This window comes from Telmatherina bonti (assembly GCF_933228915.1).
Source record: "Telmatherina bonti genome assembly, chromosome: 6".
NCBI classification, from domain to species: domain Eukaryota; kingdom Metazoa; phylum Chordata; class Actinopteri; order Atheriniformes; family Telmatherinidae; genus Telmatherina; species Telmatherina bonti.
The window spans coordinates 34658534-34669105 of NC_136624.1; positions in this window are offsets into that span (position 1 = coordinate 34658534).

A 10572-nucleotide genomic window follows, 5' to 3' on the forward strand; every position below is an offset into this window, starting at 1 on the left:
ATTGTGAAGCCGATAGTATCGAGGGTCTGGGCCAATTCAAGTGGGCTTTCAGCCAAATTACCTCAGTAATCGTCTGTGTTCAAGTCCCTTGATGCACTCACCAAGACAGAGCCTTGGAAGCCCTGAAGTTCAGTGAAGAGGGGCAGATCTGACCCCAGCTTTAGACAGCTTACACTGTAATTGAAATTGTTTTTTTTTTCTACAGTTTTATTGGATTCCCAACAAGATTCCAGTCAAAATTCCATTTGTGGTCAATTTATCCTGTTTGTTTTTAATTAATGTTGGCAGCTAATGAACTCAGAAGGGATCGTAGCCAAATTATCAGAATTTTCTCCATGTTTCTCTGTTATCTTTCAAGAAGTAGGCTTTGAAATTAGAGCATGAAATTGTTTGAAAGTAGGAGAGGAATTCACTTAGATGGAGTGCACAAACACTAAAAGCAAAACATGCAGAGAGGACATTGGATTTGTAAATGGTTCACTGGGACTACAAATTTCATTGACTATGACTAAAGATTACATTAAGCTGTAACCAGTTTATTGTGGCACAGACATGAAAGACTGATGAAATACAAATACTGTTATCAAAAATGTTTTTCTGGGTTGATTTAATTAATTCAAAAATGAAGCACACTGCATACAGGCAGTTTGAATTTTGTGGGGGCAGTCTTTTAGCCTCTCACTTCCGCTGAATGTTGCTCTCTCTCTCAGTGAGATAAATAACGCCAGAGTTGTCCTTGGCATGCAATGAAGTATTTTGAACATTTAATGGGTTTGGAAAATAAATTAAAAGGATGCTGTAGATGTTTTTCGATGTGAAAGTCTGAGAACATGACAAACAAAGGCCCTGAAATGATTCTCATCTCATTCATTAGATGAATATTTTGATATATTGATGTAGAAAAAGAAAAAAGTAGCATTACTGAGTTGGGCTGTGACGATATGCTTTTGTCCCGATTTGATTCCAATCTTTTGGGTGGCGATTCGATTAATCGTAAATTATGATTCTCACAAATCTTTTATATAGCTGATTTTTGTAACTAAAAAGAAAAAAAAAACTGAGCAAAACTTTTTTTTTGCTCGTCATTTTTCTTGATTTCAGTTGGGAAAAAAAACACACAGGAGCCAAACTATCATTCTGCTGCTATAACGCCCAAGAAGACAAGTAAAAAGATCAATACATAAAAATTATAATGGATTTTTTATTTATTTATTTGAAAAAAAAAGAAAGTTTTTTTTTTTATCAAAAAATCCATTTTAAAATTGTGAAGTAAAAATCCCAATTTTGATTTTTCTATTTGACTTTCCCACCCATATTGCTGTGTGTAACTCAACAGATTAACCCCTGTAGTGCTCAGGACTCTTCTAATGGCAGAATTTTTAGCTTTTCTTTTCATGCTGTCTCTGCTGGACACAACGCTCCACAGTTATCTGAATGAACCGAACCTAAATTAGGACATTTTTTATAGATTTTTTTTCACAGTCTGGCATTTTTATAATTGACTTACTTGCATGGAATTTACATGAAACATGTTTTGACATTTTATAAATGAGGAGTAGGCCACAAATAAGCAGCACATCAAAATGTACTCACCTTAATCATTTGTAAACTTTTGCAATAGCTAAAACAACCCCATAGCCACTGATAACTTACTTCAAACTTTGACTTTGTCAAATTTCAATACATGCAGTTTTGCCATTGATGGAAATTGGAATTGTTTAACTTGGAAAAGAGAAGTTTTGGAGATCAGTTGCTAATGCTTCATGTCACAAATAATGGTAAAATGATGACACAGTATTGGGTTTTTTGAAATTATTAATTGTTATACAGACAGCATGGTAGCGTGGTTGTTCGCTTTGTTTTACCTCAGAGTGAGAAGATTCCTAGTTTAAAACTCAGCTGAGGATTTTCCACATGTATGCATTTTCTCCAGGTACCACTGCTTCCTAAACAGCCCAAAAATGGACCATGACTTAACACAATATGACAATTTATAATGGACAGCTGCCTCATTAATGAAAAACAAAGTACTTAAGACAAAAAAGGATGAGTAGTGGAAAATTGATCTTTAAGATCTGGGATTGACTCGAAATGAAAACACTTTTTTTCCCTTCAATTTTAAGTAACATATCTGGTACAATTAAGGCAACAAAACTGCAAGATCTACAAAATGAAATTCTTTGGTTAGGGTTGCACTGCCCTGTTCTTTTTTACATATTCAGTTTTCCTAACATCTCTTCCCTTTCTTCTCTTCTGTGTTTTTCTATTTGCTTTAACATCTCAGGTCGTTTGCAGCAGGTGTTTACGTGTATCTTTGTGTGTGTAAATAGGTGTATGTGCGTGCGTACCTGCATGAAATGGAGACATGCCGTTAGCAGACAACCTGAGACAAGATGTCACTGTTGCTGTCATTTGGTTTCTAGCATCTTGCTTTTCTGCTGAAGGTCAAAGGAATATTCTTCTGAGCACACAAACATATGCAAAAACACACACACACATCATAGCAGAGCACAGTAAGAAGCTGTGAACATAAACACTTAACCCTGGAAAGATTCAATGATGGCGGATAAAAGAGTGATTTGTGTTCTGCTAAGGGGAAAATGAGTAATCCTATCACTCAGCGTGACATGCAACACAACACGCCGCATCAGTCACAGACACACATGCACACGCGACACTAAACGCTGCCTATCAGGATGATAAAAGCATGCCTCACCCACACAATAAACCGTTTGATTTTTCTATTTTCCATGTCATTCATTTTCTCTTTATGCTGTTGTAAACCTCCTTCATTCGCTTTCCCGGCGGCATTTCTCCTGACACAGCTCCGCAGCTATTTGTGTATTTATGTAAATATTTCAACTAATCTCCTTAAATATATTTATGAGACTTAATACCTTTTGTACTGTACATACAGAGCATTTGATTTTATATCCTCATGCAGGCAAACACACATGCATGCACTTATTCAGACATGCAGAACATGCAGCTTTTGCAGTGGGTACATACCAATCCCTTGGTCTTTCTTCTTCCTGCCGGGGCATTAATTCCTGCCCATATTTCCATCTGATTATGGTCCTGTTATACCCGCAACTAATTGAACATTAAATATAAAGAAAGTTAATGAAAATGTCCTTTATCCCCTCCAAACTGGGCCTGAGAACGCATCTATTAACTCAAATTAATCTGGCCCTGGTACATGTTGCAGGGAAGAAGATATATGCATAGTTTGCTGTGCTCATCTCTGACCCAAATTATGATCCCTTTCTCTGTGCCGGACAGTTGAATAACAAAAGAGGCATTGTCCTCTTCCTTCCGAGTATGTGATAGATCATTCAGAGCTTCAGATCTGGGGATAATGATGTGATGCAAAGCTGATGCTCTGCTGTTTTCCTCTTATGTTGTTGGAGCTTTTATGGTCCAACAGCACCCAAGTGGAAAACTGTATACAGTGTGGACTGTAATTATCTGATGAGGATCATGCTGTTATCTTATGGACGAGCACATCCCAAACTTTCACTGAATAAATTAAGTCTTTTGAACTTAACATTATTTGTTCTGTCAAATTGTGAGGACTTCTTTGCTAGATTGACCAGAATGACACATTTATTAGCAGCTGTGCACATAAATCTGTTATTGTTTTCTAATGGCCTTGTTAGCTTTAGCCCTTCTGTGCTTTTCCTTTCTGATGAGTTTCCTGTGGCTCTTACCGAGGCAAACACACCCACTGCGAGTGCCGCTGACAGACAGACTGATGGAGGGGAAAAGGAGGAAACAATCAATGGATGGATGCTTTCATTCTGATGAAAGGAATAAGTGCTAAGGCATTTATTTTGTCTATTATCCCACTAAAAAGCCCTCTCTATTCCAGTCTCCCCTCCTCTTGCTCCCCGAGGCCCCTCATATTAGCATCTCTCCTGGACAGCAAAGGGTTAACTAACCCGTTTAAGGGGAACCACAGAAAACAATACTTGGACCCCAAAAAGACAATGGCAGTGCCTTTCTCCTCCGTATTTGTAATTTAACATCAAAAGGCTCCTCTCCCAGCGACCTCTGAGAGCCAGCGTCTCTTTAATGAAGCGCCCCACCCCCCTTAATCACATTCAAATTGGTTAGTGTTCAGAAAATAGAAATATGTATTAGATAGCAATAAATTTTCATCATTGGCTAAGCCTGCTTCTTAATTGTCCTGTCCCAAGGCTTGGGAATTTCATTGTTCGTTAGGTGCTTAAGTCCCCCATCTCATTCAGTCTCTCTGACATTACTGCTGAGGGCTCTAATGCCCAACTAATTTGAATGGGGATTTACATGATAGAGCAGGGAGCATTAAAATGTGGAGGGAAGGGAAAAAGGAAAAAAGGGAAAAGGGGGAAACAGCTTCTTTCACTTCAAAAGTCACTTTGTTCAAAGTCAAATGACAGTGTTTAAAGATGCTCTATCTCCCTCTCCTCAGAATTTTGGACAGCGGTGCCAAGTTTAATGGTTCGTTATCTTAGCTCCTCTCTGTCTTTCCCACTCTCCTTACCTCTTTTTCTCCCTCTGCTGACAACCATATGCTTTAGTTTAGTGGCACCACACTGTATCAGAATATATACTGATTTCAAGCAGTGAAATAATTCTGCTTTCCACCATTTTTTACTCACATTTTGGTTCCTCTGCCTGTCAATCAGTTTGTTACCTTAAATGGTTCAAGAACGTTGTTGAGTAAGCATGAATGTCCACATTTGTGTGATTCAAAATGTCTGTTGTGCATAGTTTTGATAGTGAGCTTGGTCTTTAGCCATTACTTTGACTTTATTCTGCCATGCAACTCATTCCGCCTGGTGCGTCTGGCTGCTGACTGAGGGGATAAATGCCTGGAATTGTTTTCTGTTTGTTCTGGAGGTATTCTGGATTACAGATAAAATGTGTGCTTGCTTGTGTGCATGGGTTTGTATTCTTCCAAGTGTGTCTATTTAGGACCAGTGTGAAATAGAAGCTGCAGTACTAAAGAGAATCAGATGTTCTTGTGATGTGCGCTGTTGGATTCTGTATGTGTGTGTGTGTGTGTGTGTGTGTGTGTGTGTGTGTGTGTGTGTGTGTGTGTCTGGCAGTGCAGACATATTATGTCCATAAGGCAGATGTAGGGCAAACAGTTTGCACGGGGAATTACAGTTTTGGCAGCTTAATAACTTGTGCACACATGTGCATGTGTGTACAAATTTTTTAGACATAGTGCTATGAATGTGAAGGCAATCATGTGCATTTGATATTCTAGTGTGTTTGCTTTCATATGTTGTTCATCTGTTGTTGGGTAACCAAAGTATCTACTGTTTCTCCTGCCTGCTGTATCACAGCGTTCAGCATCCTGGTTAATATTAGGTGAGAAAAGCTTTATTATGATACAGTGTCATACCTTGCTGTTTACCCCTTTTTAATTATTGTTTGCTTCTTTCTAGACTATAAACATTGACACTCTCCACCTCCATTTCCCCATAATTAGTGTGTTTGGTTTGACCTATTGTGTCACCGTAGATGAGAGGAGGTTGCACGAGGTCAAAACTAATGAGAAAGAGAGATTGACCTTAGACATAGACTCAACCTGGGGCAAAGAGGGCATCATCATACAAAACACATTATACCATACCAGACTGGTGCAGTCCAGAAAGTGCTAGGAATGATATTACTCATTACTTTCTATCCTGGCAATGATTCTGTGCTGGATTCTTAACATTTATGAAAAGAGAAAATAAAAAGTGCAGAAGAGTTAAACTGGAATCAATTCTGGCGAGGTTCATTATAGGACTTGATGTCGGTGATGGAGTATTTTTAATTTAATTCTGTCTTTCTGTCCCATTTTTATGACTATGATATTCAACTGAAACCACTCTGCAGCAATGCTGATACATTTGGCTTAATGTTCAGCTGGTTTTCTAAGGATATTGAGCTGGATGTTTTGCAGTCTAAAGATCACAGTCAGAAAGTGAGGGGTTACCTGTGATAATCACCTGTATTGATTCATGTGCGTTAGAGGGAAAACCGGTGGTTCCAAAGCAGTCGACCATGAATGCTTATTGATTCTATCATAAAGAGCTTCTGTCTCCTGAGTCTGTGGCTCTTTAGATAATCACTGATGCTTGTTTTTTTCCTCCTATGGCACCTGTCTTCCTGAGAAGTCTTCTGTCACATTTGAAACTTATCACACTTCCATAGATACAGTTTATATGCACTTTAAATTTGTGCACCATTTACATGTACATACTCTAGTTTTGTCTCATTTTGTCTCCCTCTCACTCTTTCTTTTCTTTCTTTTTTTGTTTGATGTTTTATTTCATGATTGAAAGTTTTCTTCCCAAAGACGTACTGTCCTCACTTGGATGGCCAAGCAAACAAAACGACAGGCAACCAACAAGGAGGCACATGCTAATCAGGCGGATAATGCTGGTGGGCTAATGAAGCCATGTGCCCTGCTTAGACTGCTGCTGTAAATGATTAGCTGGCTCAGGCTGGGCTGCATAAGCAGGCTTGCCTGAGTGATAGCTCCCAACTTTATCACAATGATAATGCCTCGCAAAAGCCTACATTAGAAGCAATCAACCAGTCTCTTCCTGTCGTGTAGTTTGGTGGGAATATGTCTACACTGAGAACAGAAGAATGACACTCTCCCACGATGCTTGGTTCTGATAACAGGTGATACTCATCTTTTTTTCCACATAATCTTCTCTTTTTTTTTTTTTTTTCGTCTAATCTTTGTGCCCAAGAGTTGAAATGACACCTGAGGTTTATTGTATTTCCACCCTAAAATTAGCAGTAAACTTTATTTTATTTATGATTATTTTTATTTTAAGTACAGAATGAAAATGGTCAAACAACTGCATTCAGCAGCACCTCTACTGGTCTTTAGCCGAAGAGGAGAATAAATATTGTAAGACTTTTTTCCACCAGTGTTGCACCGCCAAAACCCACTCAGCACCATTTCAAGTACATTTGCAAACACACATGTGAGAACACAACTCTAAAGTCTTGGCATGCAAACTGGAAGTGGGGTATATTTTTATTTTGTGCTGGTCATAGAAAGGTGGGTGTGATACTCTTTGCATGCCAGCATGGATGAAAAAAAAAAATTCACTCAGGGAACACACACGGACTTACACAAATAATGCACTCATGCCCACACACACCATTCCCTCTTCTACTAGACGCACACACACAAAGACACAGACAAATGAGACCTTAGTGAAATAGCTCATGGGTTTTTTGCCATGGTCATGATTTCCTTCAGGGCTGTGAAAACACCATGCATATGGAGTCCATCTCCTCTATGGCTTAGCAGTGAGACGAACACACACAGAGCATCAACACATGTACACGCACACAAGGAAAAATATTCTCTTTCTAGAGCGTTGGACCCACTAGGTTTGGTTTCAGCTTGGTGCCGGCAAAAAAAAAGAACAAAAAACAAAGAGCTCAAAAAGGTGCATTTGCACCTGGTGCATAATTGGTGTTCAAGACATTATGTCACAGATGAACACGTCATGAAAAGAAAGATTATGCACTCACAGTGATGCACATTTGCATGTTTCTCATTTTCACTTTGAGTGTGCATCAAAATGTTTTTCAATGTAAGTTAGCTGTGGAAGGTATTCCAGTAGTGCAAAAAAATAAACAAGACAACTCTGTCTGCATGTGTGTGTGTGTGCGTGTGTGTATGATGTGTGTATATGTATATATATATATATATATATATATATATATATATATATATATATATATATATATATATATATATATATATATATATATATGTGTGTGTGTGTGTGTGTGTGTGTATATATATATATATATATATGTATATGTATATATGTGTATATGTGTATATGTAAAATATATATGTATGTATATATATATATATATATATATATATATATATATATATATATATATATATATATATATATATATATATATATATATATATGTGTATTACATATCTAATGTATGTGTAAGTATATTACATGTATGTATATGTGTGTGTGTAACTACTTTTGAGTCTGCTGATTCTTTTCTCTGTAGCTCCTTATCTTGGCAAAGTGTGTGTGTGTTTGGGATGGGGTGAGGAGTGGGAGGTATTGACCAGCCACCAGGGGATCAGAGTTATTGATTGTGACTTATCCAGCTGTTTATATTTGAACCCAGGGTTTAACCTCCATCGATTGACACACACCTTGCAGTCTGCAAGGTGTTCATCTCCCTCCTATCCTAATGGGACTAAATGGTTCTGAAAAAGTATGTGTGCGAATATGTTTTTGAGTGTGTGGGGGAGAGGTGGGCTTTTCCTCATGGAAGCAAATCCAATAAAATGAGGTTCATAAAAATGATATTTAAAATTCAACTTATGAAAAAGGTGAAGCACCATGTTGATAGATCGCATGAACATAGACTCACAGGCAGGCCAATGTTCATCTTGTTCTCCAGTAGACGCAATTCTTTTTTAAAGAAAAATCTATATAGATTTAAAAATACCAGTGATGAAATCCCCTTAAATTCAGCTGTTGACTCTGTTTCTGTATATCACAACTTTTCGTGGTCTCACAGGTGCGTGATCAGAAAAAAATTCCCCTCTTACATAAATGACGATAATATTGTCATTTTGTGACCATTACTTTAACTGTACCCTGACTCTTTCAAGATTCCCCAAAGGAGGACTAAAACCGTTTTGCTTTCCTCTTCTATTTATTAATCTGTGAAAGATTCCTGTTCCTGTCAGCTTTCCATTTCGCTGCATTAAATGTGTGTTGTTATATGTGAACCCATGTGTTCATGTTTGTCTAAAACTCAATGTCAGAATTTTACAAAAAAAAAAAAAAAAGAGTAAACAAAAGCTTATGGTTTAAGATACCTTCAGGTTGTGAGCGCTTGCAATACTTTCATTTTGTCATCCGTGCACGTGTCTCCCTCTCCTCCATCCAAAGGGTTGTAATGAGTCATCAGGGAGAGCTGATGTGAATTATTAATATTCAATCATGATGCCGTACATGAATTAACTGAAGCAGGAGGAGGGGGAGGAGGAGGAGAGTGGATGGGAGTAGAAAGGAGAGAAATAGATGGTGAAGATTTTACTTAAACTAAATAGGTAGGAAGAGAAAGCGATAAAGCAGCAGGGTCTGAAGAAGAAAGAAGGGGAGACTTCTAAAGCTACCAAAAGCTTAAAGTGTCATTTATAAGTTGGACTGATGGGATTTTATTGTAGGAAAGAACTGGGCTTCAGACACAGCATTAATGTGCATAGTGATCTTTATTCAAAGTGATTTATTGTTTGCTGAAAGAAATGCAGCCATTGCAAATTAATAACAATAAATCGCAAACAAGACAGACGTTTGGATGTCTGGACTTTTTAAAACATGTTTAAACAATTAGTGAATTTAATGTGACACAATGCTGTTTCATCAGAACGTTGTAGTGTAAAAATAGGAAGACCTTCTGTATTACCACATATTATTAAAACATGCACGATTACATTTCAAACAAATTACATTTCAACAATCAAACCAATCATTTCCACAGATCAGTTCTTGAACCAGTGGTTCTCAAACTGAGGTCGAAGGCCCCGCCCTTGTACAGGAATAACTTGATGGGGGTGGATTGGGGAAATGTAGCAGACAAACTAATATTTTGACAGCTCTGGCTCTTGGAAACATTCTTGTCCACGCTCTGGTGAGAATCCACCTTTTTTTCTATATAATGCATGTATCTAAACATATCTTAGTGGAAAACTAACTTTTGAAGGCTTTTGTGTATTGCTTAATGACATTTTAAGCACAGCTTTACCTCGCCAATGCTACAAAACTTGATGTAAACACTGGCACTTTTAAAAAGCACTGCAGAGACAAATTTCCATCCATGTAGTGATATGCATGGACCACGTGCATACTGCCCACTCAGCTCACCAAAAAACAAACTGTGCAATCCATATTGTGTGAACATGGAGTTGTGTACTTAAAAGCCCCATGAAAGATACTGTTTGTTGAACAAAAGTGAGTCAATAAATCTTTTGTTTCTAATTTGATAAACCTTAAACTTGGAATCAAACATTAAACTTGCGCCTTGCAGCACTGAAAAGAAACAAAGCACACACACACATACACACATAAAAAAAATGGCAATCTGTCCCTGTTCAGATATGACTTTATTGAAAGAGTAACGAGAAACACAGATATGTTGGATGAATGTTCAACATTAAGCAATGTAGCATGTTTTGTAGAAATTGTATTTGTTGGGAAGATGACAGTCTAGCTGTTGCTTACTGTCAACCCCAAAGATCTATTTATAGTACTTATTTCTTATTTTATAGCTCGAGCTTTTCCACGAAAGAGCATCATCTGTTTTAACAGCAATGATGAATCTGAACAGGACAGTTTGTCGGATGATGTTGCAACAAGCTGACTGTGTATTCACTGGAGGAAATTTGATCCAGTTCGTTTTCTCCAGAGAGCCTGCAGTTACGCTTTGTGTACACAATTTAACTGGATGATCATTTTTAGTTGATCAATCCATTTTTCTTTGTTATTGATTTTTTGGGAGATGAGCACTATC